Here is an 18,174-nt window from a genome sequence, read left to right on the forward strand (position 1 = left end):
CTCACTGACCCTCTCTACAACCCCTCCCTCTCTCACTGACCCCCTCTACAACCCCTCCCCCTCTCACTGAACCTCTCTACAACCCCTCCCTCTCTCACTGACCCTCTCTACAACCCCTCCCTCTCTCACTGACCCTCTCTACAACCCCTCTCTCTCTCACTGACCCTCTCTACAACCCCTCTCTCTCTCACTGACCCTCTCTACAACCCCTCCCTCTCTCACTGACCCTCTCTACAACCCCTCCCTCTCTCACTGACCCTCTCTACAACCCCTCCCTCTCTCACTGACCCTCTCTACAACCCCTCTCTCTCTCACTGACCCTCTCTACAACCCCCTCCCTCTCTCACTGACCCTCTCTACAACCCCTCTCTCTCTCACTGACCCTCTCTACAACCCCCTCCCTCTCTCACTGACCCTCTCTACAACCCCTCCCTCTCTCACTGACCCTCTCTACAACCCCTCCCTCTCTCACTGACCCTCTCTACAACCCCTCTCTCTCTCACTGACCCTCTCTACAACCCCTCTCTCTCTCACTGACCCTCTCTACAACCCCCTCCCTCTCTCACTGACCCTCTCTACAACCCCTCCCTCTCTCACTGAACCTCTCTACAACCCCTCCCTCTCTCACTGAACCTTTCTACAACCCCTCCCTCTCTCACTGACCCCCTCTACAACCCCTCCCTCTCTCACTGACCCCCTCTACAACCCCTCTCCCTCCCTCGAGAATACGCTACCAAAAGCTATATGAAAACCATAAAGACGATTCATTTGCACGAACAGAGCAATATCGACGCGTCCTGTCAGCCGATACACGTCAAATTTTGGGACACATTTTGACAAGAGGCGAGCAACAAAACATATTGACATTGTCACCATTCAAAAATGTGTCAATGTCACCCTAAGAACACCCATTACACAGATAACTGGAATGTAACAAATAGGTTCAGCCTTGCAATCTCTAAAGTAAAGACAAATCGTGAACTATAATACTATTAATATCAGATAATACAATCATTATACATAAAAATGTATATGTTCGTTTGTTCAAAATCGCTAATCTCCGAAAGTTCTTCACCGATTACTTTGAAATTCTGACACAACGTTCCATTCGCATACGAACGTGTTTTTATATACATATTTTATTAATGTCACGCCTGTGACAGGCAAAAACATGTTTTTTTAAACTGTCTTTTTCATGTGAGGGGAATCTCCGAAACCTCTTTACCGATTGCTTTGAAATTTTGACACAACATTGCATTCGAATACGCACGTGTTTTTATATGCCTACCATATACATGCCACATCTGTATCAGGTAAAAATATACTTTTTTGAAAAACAGCCTCATCAGCGGCATGTAAGAGCAACACATGCTATACTAAATATGTTACGATTCCATTTCAATGTTTCCGATTGCATTGATAAATTTAATTTTCACAGATTTCGATTTATTTTCATTTTGATTTGATTATTTTTTTGTGACATTGCATTGGAATTGAGCTGTGTTGTTTACCATACCGTTCATTTCGTGAGTATAGTTTATTATTTTTTATGTTTTCATTGTTTTTCATTTCGTTTTTTTAACTGTTCTTATTTTTCATTGCTGGAAACACAAGATCATTTAATGTTCCCAATTTTCTGATGGGAACATCAGATCATTTGGGAAAGCATCGGCCGAGGGAGTGGGGAATGGTGGGGAGGACATGGGGACGGGAGTGGGGGATAGTGGGGAGGACGAAGGGTCAGGGGAAGGGGTAATGGTGGGGAGGATGAGGGGATGGAGGAGTTGGGGATGATGGGGATGAAGGGACGAGGGAATGGAGAATGGTGGGGAGGACGATGGGACGGGGGAAGGTTGCTGTGGCTCAGCAAAGCGTGGCCGGGTACACCTAGTAGTAAATATTTATAATTTTGTCCAAAATACTGAGGGAGGGAATTATCAGGGAAAAACACCAAGCCATTACGACTATGTAGCACTTGGAAGGAGTCAGGATAATGATTTGGGATGGGACGGGGGGAAGGAATGGTGCCCAACCACTTGGACGGTCGGGGATTGAAGGCCGACCTGCATGAAGCGAGACCGTCGCCCTACCGTCCAGCCCAAGTGGTTGGGTCCATAATACTGAACTCTATAAAATGTATAATGAGGAGCCTCCTAAAGTTTCACCACAGCAGATAAATATTATAAATTATAAAATAGGCAGTAAGTAAAAAAAGATAAAATAGCCAATATATCCAAAGGAAAATAGTCAAAATATCCAAAGGAAAAATAGCCAAAATATCCAAAGGAAAAATAGCCAAAATATCCAAAGGAAAAATAGCCAAAATATCCAAAGGAAAAATAGCCAAAATATCCAAAGGAAAATAGCCAATATGTCCAAAAAAAAAAAATAGCCAATATATCCAAAGGAAAAATAGCCAATATATCCAAAGGAAAAATAGCCAAAATATCCAAAGGAAAAATAGCCAATATATCCAAAGAAAAATTAGCCAATATGTCCAGAAAATTACTACTAACTCAAAAGTAAATATCAATAATAATCCCTAACCAAAAAAATAAAATCACTAATGACAATCACAAAACACTGAATAGTTAGATAACAAATCAAACCAATAAACATTTAATCATTACTTGTCCCCCCAAAAAATCATTAGATTGTATATTACTGCTGTATTATCTTGTATAATTTGTATTCTTAAATACATCTGGAGTTGTATGGAGAACAGTGTTCAGAGAGGCTAACAATATTACACGTTCATGCTCCATAAAGAGAAATTACTCTTCAGAGTTTGCAGGTATTTGCACAGTTGAAATAACAAAGGACAATACAGTAGTGTTTGGCTTGTGAACTGCATTTCAGGAATTTCCAAGAAACATTGTTATGTGTGGTGTGTGGGAGGTTGTGTGTGTGTGTGTGTGTGGTGTGTGGGAGGTTGTGTGTGTGTGTGTGTGTGGTGTGTGGGAGGTTGTGTGTGTGTGTGTGTGTGGTGTGTGGGAGGTTGTGTGTGTGTGTGGTGTGTGGGAGGTTGTGTGTGTGTGTGGTGTGTGGGAGGTTGTGTGTGTGTGTGGTGTGTGGGAGGTTGTGTGTGTGTGTGGTGTGTGGGAGGTTGTGTGTGTGTGTGGTGTGGGAGGTTGTGTGTGTGTGTGGTGTGGGAGGTTGTGTGTGGTGTGTGGGAGGTTGTGTGTGTGGGAGAGGTTGTGTGTATGTGGTGTGTGGGAGAGGGTGTGTGTGGTGTGTGTGGGAGAGGGTGTTTGTGTGTCTGGTGTGTGGGAGGTTGTGTGTGTGTGGTGTGTGGGAGGTTGTGTGTGTGTGTGGTGTGTGGGAGGTTGTGTGTGTGTGTGGTGTGGGAGGTTGTGTGTGGTGTGTGGGAGGTTGTGTGTGGTGTGGGAGGTTGTGTGTGGTGTGTGGGAGGTTGTGTGGTGTGTGGGAGGTTGTGTGTGGTGTGTGGGAGGTTGTGTGTGGTGTGTGGGAGGTTGTGTGTGGTGTGTGGGAAGTTGTGTGTGGTGTGTGGGAGGTTGTGTGTGGTGTGTGGGAGGTTGTGTGTGGTGTGTGGGAAGTTGTGTGTGGTGTGTGGGAGGTTGTGTGTGGTGTGTAGGAGGTTGTGTGTGGTGTGTAGGAGGTTGTGTGTGGTGTGTGGGAGGTTGTGTGTGGTGTGTGGGAGGTTGTGTGTGTGGTGTGGGAGGTTGTGTGTGGTGTGTGGGAGGTTGTGTGTGGTGTGTGGGAGGTTGTGTGTGGTGTGTGGGAGGTTGTGTGTGGTGTGTGGGAGGTTGTGTGTGGTGTGTGGGAGGTTGTGTGTGGTGTGTGGGAGGTTGTGTGTGGTATGTGGGAGGTTGTGTGTGGTGTGTGGGAGGTTGTGTGTGGTGTGTGGGAGGTTGTGTGTGGTATGTGGGAGGTTGTGTGTGGTATGTGGGAGGTTGTGTGTGGTGTGTGGGAGGTTGTGTGTGGTGTGTGGGAGGTTGTGTGGTGTGTGGGAGGTTATATAAGGGCTCCAACAAAAAACCGATCAGCAAAAATAAAAATAATAACCACATAAAACCCTCTCCACTAACAAAAACCCCAAAAAGCAAAACAAAAGCGTTCCCCCAGAGAAAGAATCAACAAAAAACAAATAAAAACAAGTGAACAATAACTCACCACCATCAAAAACATTAAAAAATAGCCCACCCCAACAAAAACCCATCAACAACAGCCCACCCCCAACAAAAACCCATCAACAACAGCCCACCCCCAACAAAAACCCATCAACAACAGCCCACCCCCCAACAAAAACCCATCAACAACAGCCCACCCCCAACAAAAACCCATCAACAACAGCCCACCCCCAACAAAAACCCATCAACAACAGCCCACCCCCAACAAAAACGCATCAACAATAGCCCACCCCAACAAAAACCCATCAACAACAGCCCACCCCCAACAAAAAACCATCAACAACAGCCCACCCCCAACAAAAACAATAAAAAACAGCCCACCCCTCAACAAAAACAATAAAAAACAGCCCACCCCTCAACAAAAACAATAAAAAACAGCCCACCCCCAACAAAAACCCATCAACAAAGCCCACCCCCCAACAAAAACATATCAACAACAGCCCACCCCCCAACAAAAACCCATCAACAACAGCCCACCCCCCAACAAAAACACATCAACAACAGCCCACCCCCCAACAAAAACCCATCAACAACAGCCCACCCCCAACAAAAACCCATCAACAACAGCCCACCCCCCAACAAAAACACATCAACAACAGCCCACCCCCAACAAAAACCCATCAACAACAGCCCACCCCCCAATAAAAACCCATCAACAACAGCCCACCCCCAACAAAAACCCATCAACAACAGCCCACCCCCAACAAAAACCCATCAACAACAGCCCACCCCCCAACAAAAACACATCAACAACAGCCCACCCCCAACAAAAACCCATCAACAACAGCCCACCCCCCAACAAAAACACATCAACAACAGCCCACCCCCCAACAAAAACATATCAACAACAGCCCACCCCCAACAAAAACACATCAACAACAGCCCACCCCCCAACAAAAACCCATCAACAACAGCCCACCCCCCAACAAAAACACATCAACAACAGCCCACACCTCCAACAAAAGCAATGGACAATAACCCAGCAGCAACAAAAGCCCTCCAGCAAGAGTGGGGAGACACAGCAGGGATACATATTGTATCATTATACCAGTGTTCTATGTATGAGTTTCATGGCACGTTTATACAGCTCTCTCGCGCCTCTGTTGATATTAAATTGGTCTGCAGAATATGGTGTCCTCTTAACAATATGCAAACTTGAGCTTGTCACCCGCTGTTATTGAAAATTATTATATATATATTACATACACAGTATGTATATTATATATATTATATATATATATATATATATATATATATATATATATATATATATATATATATATATATATATATATATATATATATATATTATATTGTTGCATACATGTATAACAACAAATTATCATAATCAACAAGTAACTAAATACAAGGTCAAAATCTGCAAAAAATTTAATAAAAATACATGTATGCTTAAATTGTTAAAATTATAGAAGATAAACTAAAATTATAATTAAAAAAAATGTACGATATCTCGAGCCTAAAACCAATAATAGAAAGTTAATGTTCTTTCAGCTGCTTCTTAAAAGATTAATGAAAGGTTTATGTTTAATATTAGAATCCCTCGAGTGAATTACCACATGTATATTGTATCTAAATGCTGTGTTCTACCCATGGTTTACGCATTTTTAATAACACTGTCTAAAGCACACTCGGCAATCTGTCCTCTTAACTAAATACGTCGCAATTTTCATAGACTAGCTCGTTAAAAATGTAACGGATTAGTACAAATTAATGCACTGAAATATTGACTTTTTTTGGAGCATCGCCTACGATAGGTTAGGTGGGTTGCTTGGGTTCGTACGTTATCTTGAGGTTATCTTGAGATGATTTCGGGGTTTTAGTGTCCCCGCGGCCCGGTCCTCGACCAGGCCTCCACCTCCAGGAAGCAGCCCGTGACAGCTGACGAGCTCCCAGGTACCTATCTACTGCTAGGTAACAGGGGAATCAGGGTGAAAGAAACTCTGCCCAGTGTTTCTCGCCGGCGCCGGGAATCGAACCCGGGACCACAGGATCACGCGACCAGCGTGCTGTCCAGTCAGCCACCGGCCCCTACACGGCCGTGTCGGTGTGTATACACGGTACACACACAGTGTTACAGTGACTGTTACATAGACTGAGTTACAGCGACTGGTAACAAAGACTGTGAATGTCTCCCTCACTCTCTCTTCACATATTCATTGGAACATCATAATCTTTGCTCTCATAATTATACTTTAGTACGATTAGAAATTCTCATTAGAAAAATGAATGTGTTCAAATGCATTTTTTATTATAATAATGTAATGATAATTCATCAAAAAGTAAGGGAAGTAGGGGGGGGGGGCGGTAATACAAATTATGTCTAAAATCTATGATGTTCTATTCAAATAAAAAAATTATCACGCTGCTTGATGGGGTTCTGGGAGTTCTTCTACTCCCCAAGCCCGGCCCGAGGCCAGGCTTGACTTGTGAGAGTTTGGTCCACCAGGCTGTTGTTTGGAGTGGAACGTAGACCCACATACCCACCACAGCCCGGCTGGTCCAGCACTCCTTGAAGAAAACTACCTAGTTTTCTCTTGAAGATGTCCACGGTTGTTCCGGCAATATTTCTTATGCTCGCTGGGAGGATGTTGAACAACCGCGGACCTCTGATGTTTATACAGTGTTCTCTGATTGTGCCTATGGCACCTCTGCTCTTCATTGGTTCTATTATGCATTTTCCCCATATCGTTCACTCCAGTATGTTGTTATTTTACTGTGTAGATTAGGGACCTGGCCCTCCAGTATTTTCCATGTATATATTATTTGGTATCTCTCTCGTCTCCTTTCTAGCGAGTACATATGGAGAGCTTTGAGTCGATCTCAATGATTTAGCTGCTTTATCACGTCTATGTATGCCGTATATGTTTTCTGTATTCCCTGTATTTCAGCAAATCATCGCTTCTCAGCGAAACATAAAACAGTTCTGCTTCGGTCATGTCTATAAATTTTCACTTCAAATTCATAACAACGTCATAACTACTTCTCACTACCACCTACATAAACCAACATGTTAATATCTGTTATGAAGGGAACACTAAAATATGTTCTTATATTAATCACTTTGTGGGGATATAAATAGGAGCTGCTTCGCATGGGCCAATAAGAGCTGCCTCGCATCGACCAATAGGAGCTGCCTCGCATGGACCAATAGGAGCTGCCTCGCATGGACCAATAGGAGCTGCCTCGCATGGACCAATAGAACCTGCCTCGCATGTACCAATAGAACCTGCCTCGACTGAACCAATAGACCTCCAGTAGTTCCTTTACTTTCTTCCCATCTTGAAAACTATATAGTCACTGAAATTTTCTTATTTTTATCGAATACAAAATGACATGAAACAACTGCCAGCCTTCAACATCGCCGCAATATCTCCACCATTATTTCTCCAAATACCTTGGAAATGACACCTTTGTTCTGAAATAAGACCACCGTCTTTGTCTGTTATTTTTTTTTTGTTTTGTTTGCGTTGAGCGCCTCCCTCCATTGTGAGAATCTCCACTTTTGTCTTTGTTGTGGGACCTTCACTTTTGTCCATGTGACTTATAAACGCAAATACATTATTCAATGTAGCAAATACAATATCTAGAATAGTAATACAATATTAAGTGTAGTTATACAATATTAAGTGTAGTTATACAATATTAAGTGTAGTTATACAATATTAAGTGTAGTTATACAATATTAAGTGTAGTTATACAATATTAAGTGTAGTTATACAATATTAAGTGTAGTTATACAATATTAAGTGTAGTTATACAATATTAAGTGTAGTTATACAATATTAAGTGTAGTTATACAATATTAAGGGTAGTTATACAATATTAAGTGTAGTTATACAACATTAAGTGTAGTTATACAATATTAAGTGTAGTTATACAATATTAAGTGTAGTTATACAATATTAAGTGTAGTTATACAATATTAAGGGTAGTTATACAATATTAAGTGTAGTTATACAACATTAAGTGTAGTTATACAACATTAAGTGTAGTTATATAATATTAAGTGTAGTTATACAATATTAAGTGTAGTTATACAACATTAAGTGCATAAAAATACAATATGAGGTGTAGCAAACCAAAAGCAATACAACGCTGGGAATACATCTTGAGTGTAGCAAACATTTACACATAAATCTTCATACGTGTCTAAAACTTGGCTGGATATGGGTGTCCGTGTCGCATTGTTGTCCTTGTTTTAATTGTTGCTTTTGCATTGTTGATCATGTCCTTGTTTCTACTGGTGTTATTGATTGTGCTTTTGTTCTTGTACTTGTTCCGTTTACAGAATATTTGTAATGTAATTTGAGTATTATACAAGTTCAATCGCATGAGACTAAGTCTTTCAGAGAGTGAATTGGCGCCAATATGTCCTCTGGTCGACGTCGAGTTCAGGAATACCCATGTTCTCTGGTCGACGTCGACTAAGAAATATCCCATGTTCTCTGGTCGACGTCGACTAAGAAATACCCCATGTTCTCTGGTCGACGTCGACTAAGAAATACCCCATGTTCTCTGGTCGACGTCGACTAAGAAATACCCCATGTTCTCTGGTCGACGTCGACTAAGGAATACCCCATGTTCTCTGGTCGACGTCGACTAAGGAATACCCCTTGTTCTCTGGTCGACGTCGACTAAGAAATACCCCATGTTCTCTGGTCGACGTCGAGCTCAGGAATACCCCATGTTCTCTGGTCGACGTCGAGCTCAGGAATACCCCATGTTCTCTGGTCGACGTCGAGCTCAGGAATACCCCATGTTCTCTGGTCGACGTCGAGCTCAGGAATACCCCATGTTCTCTGGTCGACGTCGAGCTCAGGAATACCCATGTTCTCTGGTCGACGTCGAGCTCAGGAATACCCCATGTTCTCTGGTCGACGTCGAGCTCAGGAATACCCATGTTCCCTGATCAACGTCGAGCTCAGGAATACCCATGTTCTCTGATCGACGTCGACTAAGGAATACCCCATGTTCTCTGATCGACGTCGACTAAGGAATACCTATGTTCTCTGGTCGACGTCGACTAAGAAATACCCCATGTTCTCTGACGGACGTCGGCTAAGAAATACCCATGTTCTCTGACCGACGTCGACTAAGAAATACCCATGTTCTCTGACCGACGTCGACTAAGAAATACCCATGTTCTCTGATCGACGTCGACTAAGGAATACCCCATGTTCTCTGGTCGACGACAAAACTAATTCACATCCGCCGAAACTCCTGAGAAAGTATTTCTTAAGTACCTCTGCTAATTCAGTTTCTTAAATCGTTTATAATTATTTAATATTCATTGCCAATGGATTTAAAGCAATTTTATATATATATAAATTCATATATACGCGTCATATATACTCTCGAAGTCCAAATATACACTCACCACTTTGTATTAACTCATTAATGAACCTCAGGCTTTCACTATCATGTATGCAAAATACATATTCCGAATAAATGTGAAATGAGAAAACTTTAATACAATTCAGTTTCCCAATGTGGACCAAAATCTATAATTAGGTGTTGGATAATAAGGCCGGCTCAGACCTCACATCATTCTGCCCACAAATTCCAGATGATTACAATGGTCCAAAATGATATTAGGAGCAGTTCAGCAGCGCGGTGGTTCAGTGTCTCGCGTGATGCAATCCTGGTAGAGAGAGATTTTAAGGTCGTTCGTGTGGGTTTTCAATATTGTATTGCGCTATCTCATATTGTATGTGCATTATAAGGGTGGTGGGTGGGGGGGAAGACATTCGCACGCACTCATTCAAGCCCACACGCACATTCTGGTATATATGCACACACATATTGAGTGCAGGAGACGACGATATAGTGATGCACATTGCGTGCACAAGACGACAATATAATGACACACTGCGTGTAAAAGACGTCAATATAGTGACACATATTGCGTGCAGAAGACGACAATATAATGACACATTGCGTGCAGAAGACGACAATATAGTGACACATATTGCGTGCAGGAGACGGCGATATAGTGACATTGCGTGCAAAAGACAGCGAAGCGGTGACATTTCGTTGCTTATACTGTAGTGTACCAAATATTATCTATACAATTGGATATCTGTTCAAGGTTAGAGGCCAGATGCAAGCGGCTAGCCACACAAAATTTTGCAGGGGTCACGGGTTGGTGTAAGGGGACGGTCATAGGCACATCGGGGTGGGACGCCATGCCACTCTTGAAGGAGATACGGCCCAAATGCCTTACTTCAATGAAGTCGTTAGAGTTGATATGTTCGGCGCTGACTCCATAATGTCATCAGTGTTGAAACGACTTCATAAAAAAATCATCCTTTCTAATATTCACGCAATATATTATTGTTTACATTATTCAGTGTCAGGAGCACCCAGAATCAATACACTGCCTAGATACCGTACCAGGATAGTGAAGATGGTTACAGTGATGAAGATAGTGCATAGTGAATGTGTGGTTTCAGTCACCTGAGACTGTCAGATGTTCTGAATCCACGGTTCAGATTTTCAACATATGATCATCTATTTATTCGGCTTTGGAAAAGGACAGTAAGTGTGCATTGGTGTCAAGTGCCATCATGGCTGCTCCAACACAGCACACGGCACACACGAGGTTCACTTACTGGACATACTACACGCTTCCGAAGCCACTCCATCACATCACACGCGGCTCATGAGGATAATCAGCGAGTAGTTAACGAATGAAATCAGCTCTCCCTTGCTCAGTGACATGTTAAATGTTGTCTTTAGCAAATACTTTAAAAAACAATGTGTCGTGTTAATTTTGGATCACGTCATAGGGAACAGCTTTCTTCGTTTCCAAGACTCATAACCGAAATATTTACATTTTTTAATGGGTAACATTGATATCCCTTGAATATAAAACTCACCAGTTGACTTTACTAATGAATAAACCTAAGCATCATGGACTACGACCAAAAACACTAATATAAAATAAAAATAATGAACACAATCTATCACATGAATACATCCCAAGTCTGTTGTTTACTTTGAAAGGATCTCGCAAAAGAGTTATTTGACTTTGTTCTGGGTGTAAGTCTCTTGCTTGTCAGTCTCTGGTCTGGAGGGTTATTAAGACCCACACAGTAGCTTACTGACCGGCCTGCAAGTGTGGTGTTAGGCTTAAGGACTGTCAACCTCTGAAGACTTATTAAAACTTCAAATATGTGCAATTACGTTCAAGTTAAGCTGACCAATTGCACTCAAGCATAATATTTTAAACATAAAAAAACTTATTTTATAAACAGGAGGTCAATTTGTGTAAAATGCGAAAACTCTATATTTTCCCCTATCTAATTTCCTTATAAAAGCACAAAATTTAAAACTTCAAATAAGTTCAAATACCTTTAATTAAGCTCACCAAAAGCACTCAATCATAATGTTTTAAATATCCATTTATTCAGACACGCGGGTTCGATGACATTATATAGTTGAAGTATGTTCTCAGATATATCAGTCTTGTGATATATTATACTGATTCTGTATATAGATCGAATGTGCTCACCTACTGAACCCTTTGCGTATAATACTCTTTTGTTTATGATTATCTGGTTGGATTTGAGGCCTATGAACTTTTGGGGCAGCAAAGGCTACTTAAAGCAGCTTACAGTAAGTATGTTTTAGTTCTGAATATAGTTCCATAGGTCAGGATGAGAGCAAACTTTATTTTTATTTAATATATACAAGAGTTCTTAGATTCTTGTTCAGCCATTAGCACGAGAAGCGTATCAGTCAGGTCCTTAAATCAAAATTTCTTTGAAAAACGACCCGTCAAATCGTTTAACAACCAGGTACCTCTGTTCACTGCTGGGTGAACAGAGGATACAGTTAAGAATTGGCGCCAAGAAAATCCTCCCCCGGCCAGGATACGAACCCTGGCCAAAAGGCTCGCGAAACGCCAGGCGAGTGCGTTACCACTTCGCCACTGGGACTGCCATTGGAACTTTTGACGCATATACATTGAGAACGGAGTACGTGTCTCAATGTATATACTCCTTGATGACTTCATATTTCTCCTAAAAAGCTCTTAACAACGATTTATCTATACAAATCATTCATGTATAAATCTGAGATTGTACACTTCAACACACACTTAGCGAACACACACTTAGCGATCATGAATATTTAACTTATATTAAACACACTCATGCCACATGAATAGTTTAAACTCCCTTCGCATACAATTTAGTAATGAGTATAGTATATATTATTCACGGTAATGCTGCATTAATATTTAATAAACCTTTCACGAATACTGCAATTTAGTGATGTGAACATAGCAAGCAGTTTGGTCAGAGTTCGAGTCCTAACCAGGAGAGATTGACTAGGTCCCAATCCTAAACAGTTCGCCCCCCCCCCCACCCCTGTTTTTCCAGGGAAAACTAGTAGGGTAAGGCTTACCATGAGCTATGGGAAGGGAAAGCTCTCAGCCTGCTAACAGGAGTCAGCAGTCGTCTGCTCCTGTACCCACCTGTGTAAAACTAGTAGGGTAAGGCTTACCACGAGCTATGGGAAGGGAAAGCTCTCAGCCTGCTAACAGGAGTCAGCAGTCGTCTGCTCCTGTACCCACCTGTGTAAAACTAGTAGGGTAAGGCTTACCACGAGCTATGGGAAGGGAAAGCTCTCAGCCTGCTAACAGGAGTCAGCAGTCGTCTGCTCCTGTACCCTCCTGTGTAAAACTAGTAGGGTAAGGCTTACCATGAGCTATGGGAAGGGAAAGCTCTCAGCCTGCTAACAGGAGTCAGCAGTCGTCTGCTCCTGTACCCTCCTGTGTAACAACAACAAAACAGTGAACAGCTTAAACACTCCCAGCTACCAAACTATCGGCTTAAAAGCTGTAGCGAGTGTAAATCAACAATGAACAACGCTATTTACTGGCGTAGTATCTGAGAGCCTCCGATTCATAACGAATGTGTTATCGACATTTTTTTTTTAATTTTAAATAGCACTGTTGTAATTTTATGATGACCAATGAAGTTATCTCTTCATCTTCTGGTGTGTGATTTGGTCATCATATCTTCAGCCACGTGATTGTGAATCATCGTCTGCACTTGTAATTCTGTGTTGAAATCAGGGGGAAACTTTAATTTTTTTGTGTGATGGAGACATCACTCGGTGAGGTAAAGGGGTTGTGTTCTTGGCTCATCTGAGAGAGATTTGGATACATTCATCCCGTCCTTATAATATTATAGTACTTTAGAGCAACTATTTGTTCGAATGTTCAAAAAAATAGCCTGTCGTAGGCAACAATGTTCCCAATGTACTATTAATTTTGTGACGAGCGAAACGTCGTCAATTTCCCCTTTTTCATATCAAGGACGAACCCAAACGTCATTCCTTTCCCTTTTTCATATCCAGGACTGACCGAAACGTCGCTGCTTTCCCTTTTTAATATCTAGAACAAACCGAAACGTCATTGCTTTCCCTTTTTAATATCTAGAACTAATCGAAACGTTGTTACTTTCCCGTTTTCATATCCAGGACTGATCGAAACGTCATCACAGTTCTTTCTCTTCACACGTGTGGGTTAGGGAGCCGGCCGGCCAGCCGAGCGGACAGCACGCTGGGCACGTTATCCTGTGGTCCCGGGTTCGATCCCGGACGCCGGCGAAAAACAATGGGCAGAGTTTCTTTCTGGAGGCCGGGTCGACGACCGGGCCGCGGGGACGCTAAGCCCCGAAAGCACCTCAAGGTAAGGTAACCTCAAGGTAGGTGTCACGTGTTTCTAACCCAGAGATAACCACGTTCACCACTCACGTGGAACTGTAACGCGGGTGTTGCTGGGTCCAGATGTACACTCTATGTACTGTTATTGTCATCTGTCTCGAATGTGCTTGAATAAAATGATTGTAAATTGGAACTTTTTTATTATTATTATTATCTACCACAGACGTGGCCACACATTTACAATGCTAACCAGCATTGTAAATCAATACATTTTCTTCTGTCCTCCATAAATTGGAGTGACAGGAACGACACTGTCAAGCCGGGTTGGGACTCTCTTATCAGCCTGTGCTCGTCAAGGTGATTCCTTACAGAGTCTGTCATTTCGAAAGTCTGTCATTTGTGAAAGTCATTTCGTGAAAGTGAAAGTCATTTCGAGTCTGTCATTTCGTTTCTTGCCCGAAACGCATTGCGTAATAGTGGCTTTAGGCATTGTATGTACTAGCTCTATCTATATATCAATCCATTAATGTAACATCACTTGTATGTATATACCTTACCTGAATAAACATCTGAATCTGAATCTGAATTTCTGCTTCCGGGGACTTGTCCACGATTGCTGTTCTTCTCAGTGTGTAGTTGGCAGCAAGAGTTCTTTATTACTTTTTACTTTCATCCAAGAATTCATAAAACTTCTTTATTAAAAGGCAGTCAGTAAAATTTTATTTCACAATATTGTATTTTTCTTAATTCTTTTATTTTTTTATTGAAATTGAGTTCCCATGAGCTCAATTGCAAGTTGAGTAAATTGCCTCCTATGATATGAGGCAGCCAGCCTCATTTTTTGCGACAACCAACATCTTACCATAGGTCTTGTAACCAACCACTTGGAGGTGGACGGTAGAGCGACGGTCTCGCTTCATGTAGGTCGGCGTTCAATCCCCGATCGTCCAAGTGGTTGGGCACCATTCCTTTCCCCCGTCCAATCCCAAATCCTTATCCTGACACCTTCCAAGTGCTATATAGTCATAATGACCTAGTGCTTTCTCCTGATAATGACCTAACCATAGGTCTTGCCAAAAGACAGATCTATTTTGGAACTCTTCTTAATATCATCACTCCAACGTGACATACCATTTCTAGGGGCCTGACAGCTGAATGGACAGCGCTTCGGATTCGTAGTCCTGAGGTCCCGGGTTCGATCCCCGGTGGAGGCGGAAACATATGGGCAGAGTTTCTCTCACCCTGATGCCCCAGTTACCTAGCAGTAAATAAGATACCTGGGAGTTAGACAGCTGGTACGGGCTGTTTCCTGGGGGTGTGTAACAAAAAGAAGGTCTGGTCGAGGACCGGGCCGCAGGGACGCTAAGCCCCGAAATCCCCGAAAGCCCCGAAGACTAGAAAGGCGGAATCCAAGAGCCAACGTTCGATCCTGCAGGCACAAATAGGTGAGTACACACACACACACACACACACACACACACACACACACACACACACACACACACACACACACACACACACCACAACAGGGCCTGGTAGCCTGGTGGATAGCGCGCAGTACTCGTAATTCTGTGGCGCGGGTTCGATTCCCGTACCAGGCAGAAACAAATGGGCAAAGTTTCTTTCACCCTGAATGCCCCTGTTACCTAGCAGTAAATAGGTACCTAGGAGTTAGTCAGCTGTCACGGGCTGCATCCTGGGTGGGTGGGTGGGTGGGTGTGTGTGTGTGTGTGTGTGTGTGTGTGTGTGTGTGTGTGTGTGTGTGTGTGTGTGTGTGTGTGTGTGTGTGTATGTGTGTGTGTGGAGTGGGGGGGGGGAAGTAGTTAGTAAACAGTTGATTGACAGTTGAGAGGCGGGCCGAAAGAGCAAAGCTCAACCCCCGCAAACACAACTAGGTGAATACCCACCCAAACACACCCACACACACCGAAATCCCCGAAAGCCTCGAAGACTAGAAAGGCGGAATCCAAGAGCCAACGTTCGATCTTGCAGGCACAAATAGATATCAAATACCACCGAGCACCACCAGACACACCTACAGGGAAGTACAACCTAATATTGCATTAACAACCTCAACTTTACCTTGCATGTTTTTCCTTTGTCACACTGTCTGTCACACTGTTTACCTTTGTCTTATACACACTGTCGGACTCCGGCGGAGGGCCTCTGGGCAGAGGAGAGCTCCAAGCCCTTCAGATATAAACATCAACTCACATGAAGGTAAAGCAACTGTAACATGGATCTCCAGGGTAGTGTTGGGTCTCGTGGACTCCCCCGGGAGATCCGGAAGATAACAAGGAGATCTTGGTGCTCGGTGTGGCGTGAGCAGCTCTGTGAGAGTGCACCTAAAATGTGTGTACTCATCTATTTGTACTACCCTATTTGTGCCTGCAGGATCGAGCATTGACTCTTGGATCTCGCCATTCTAGCCATCGGTTGTTTACAACAATGCCTCCTGTCCCAGTTTCCTATCATATCTAGTTTTTAAAATTCTGAATAGAGTTTGCTTCCACAATCTGCTCCTTAAGTGCATTCCATTTTTCCACTACTCTCACGCTAAAAGAAAACTTCCTAACATCTCTGTGACTCATCTGAGTTTCCAGCTTTTACCCATGTCCCCTCGTTCTGTTACTATTCCGTGTGAACATTTCGTCTATGTCCACTCTGTCAATTCCCCTGAATATTTTATACGTTCCTACCATATCCCCTCTCTCCCCCATCCCTCGTAACCCTGGGACGAGTCTCGTTCCAAACTTCTGAACCATTTCTTGTTTCCTTATGTGTTTCTTCAGGTGGTGACTCCATGATGGGGCGGCATAGTCTAAGACTGATCTCAAGTAGGTAGTATAAAGCGCCCTAAATGCCTCCTTACTTTCGTGTGTGTGTGTGTGTGTGTGTGTGTGTGTGTGTGTGTGTGTGTGTGTGTGTGTGTGTGTGTGTGTGTGTGTGTGTGTTTACTAGTTGTGTTTTGCGGGGGTTGAGCTTTGCTCTTTCGGCCCGCCTCTCAACTGTGTGTGTGTGTGTGTGTGTGTGTGTGTGTGTGTGTGTGTGTGTGTGTGTGTGTGTGTGTGTGTGTGTGTGTGTGTGTATACGTGTGTGCGCGCGCATGTACGCGCGAGTGCTTGTGCGCGCGCGCACGTGTTCGAACTCCCAATCCACGCCCTAAGCCCACGCTGCTCCAATGATCATTCATTGCACGTCAAAGGGAACCATACAACTTACTGCCATGTTGCACGCCCGTGGGGTGGGTTTATAAGAAAAGAGAAGGGAAGGGAAGGGAAGGGAAGGGAAGGGAAAGCAAGATTACTTGTGAAAAAATTGGTTTACGTGGGGAAAATTGGTTTTGTTGAGCATAAATCCCGTGCCTGCAGAAAACTATCTTACATGTGGAAATCTGCTCTTCCTTGGGGAAATAAGTTTACAGTGGCAAGTGGCGCCGTGCTCCCTGAGACAACACGGAGAACTTTCACACACCATCTTTATCATTAGTGAATGGTGGCTACACCATGTGTTTAATACCACACACACACACACACACACACACACACTCACACACACACACACACACACACACACACACACACACACACACACACACACACACACGAGGTGATTGAGTTATCAGTTGATTGACAGTTGAGAGGTGGGACCAAAGAGACAGCTCAACCCCCGCAAGCACAACTAGGTAAGTACACATACATACTAGGGGTGCCTGGATCTCTCTCCCCTATTCTCCACTCCCACTCTCTCAATCTCCCCCTATTTCCCCATCTCTCCCTGCCTCCCAACCTTTCTCCTTATCTTCAAATAATATCAACCCCCCCCTCTCTCTCTCTCTCTCTCTCTCTCTGTCTCTCTCATTTCCACTACCTTCTCTCTCTGTCTATTTTTAAGTTTGTCTTCCTATCTTTGCTCTGGTCGATCCAGTCTTTTTACAGGCCTCTCTCTGTCTCTTTATCACTCTGTCTCTGTCTCTCTCTGTCTCTGTCTCTGTCTCTGTTCGCCGTGTCTCTCTTTCTCTTATAAAATATAAAAGTTCAGACAATGAGGATGGTCCGCCGGTGGGAGAAGCTTAGTGCGAGATATTACGAAATTTAATAGTTACCCGTTTGAGTAGAGAAATAATTTGAAATTGTGGGAGGACCGTCTAGTTTATGCTACTTCGGCCAAAGTATGAATATCAGGAAATTTCAGTTACCTTCCAGAGATCCGTGAAAATGGTATATATAACTAAAGGATTTTTTTTCAAGGAAAAAGGAAATTAAAGAGAAAATGAAATAAAATGAAAGGAAAAAATGAAAGACAGACATGCCTGTCTGTCTATATG

The sequence above is a fragment of the Procambarus clarkii genome, chromosome 45, assembly GCF_040958095.1.
Source record: "Procambarus clarkii isolate CNS0578487 chromosome 45, FALCON_Pclarkii_2.0, whole genome shotgun sequence".
Lineage (NCBI taxonomy): Eukaryota > Metazoa > Arthropoda > Malacostraca > Decapoda > Cambaridae > Procambarus > Procambarus clarkii.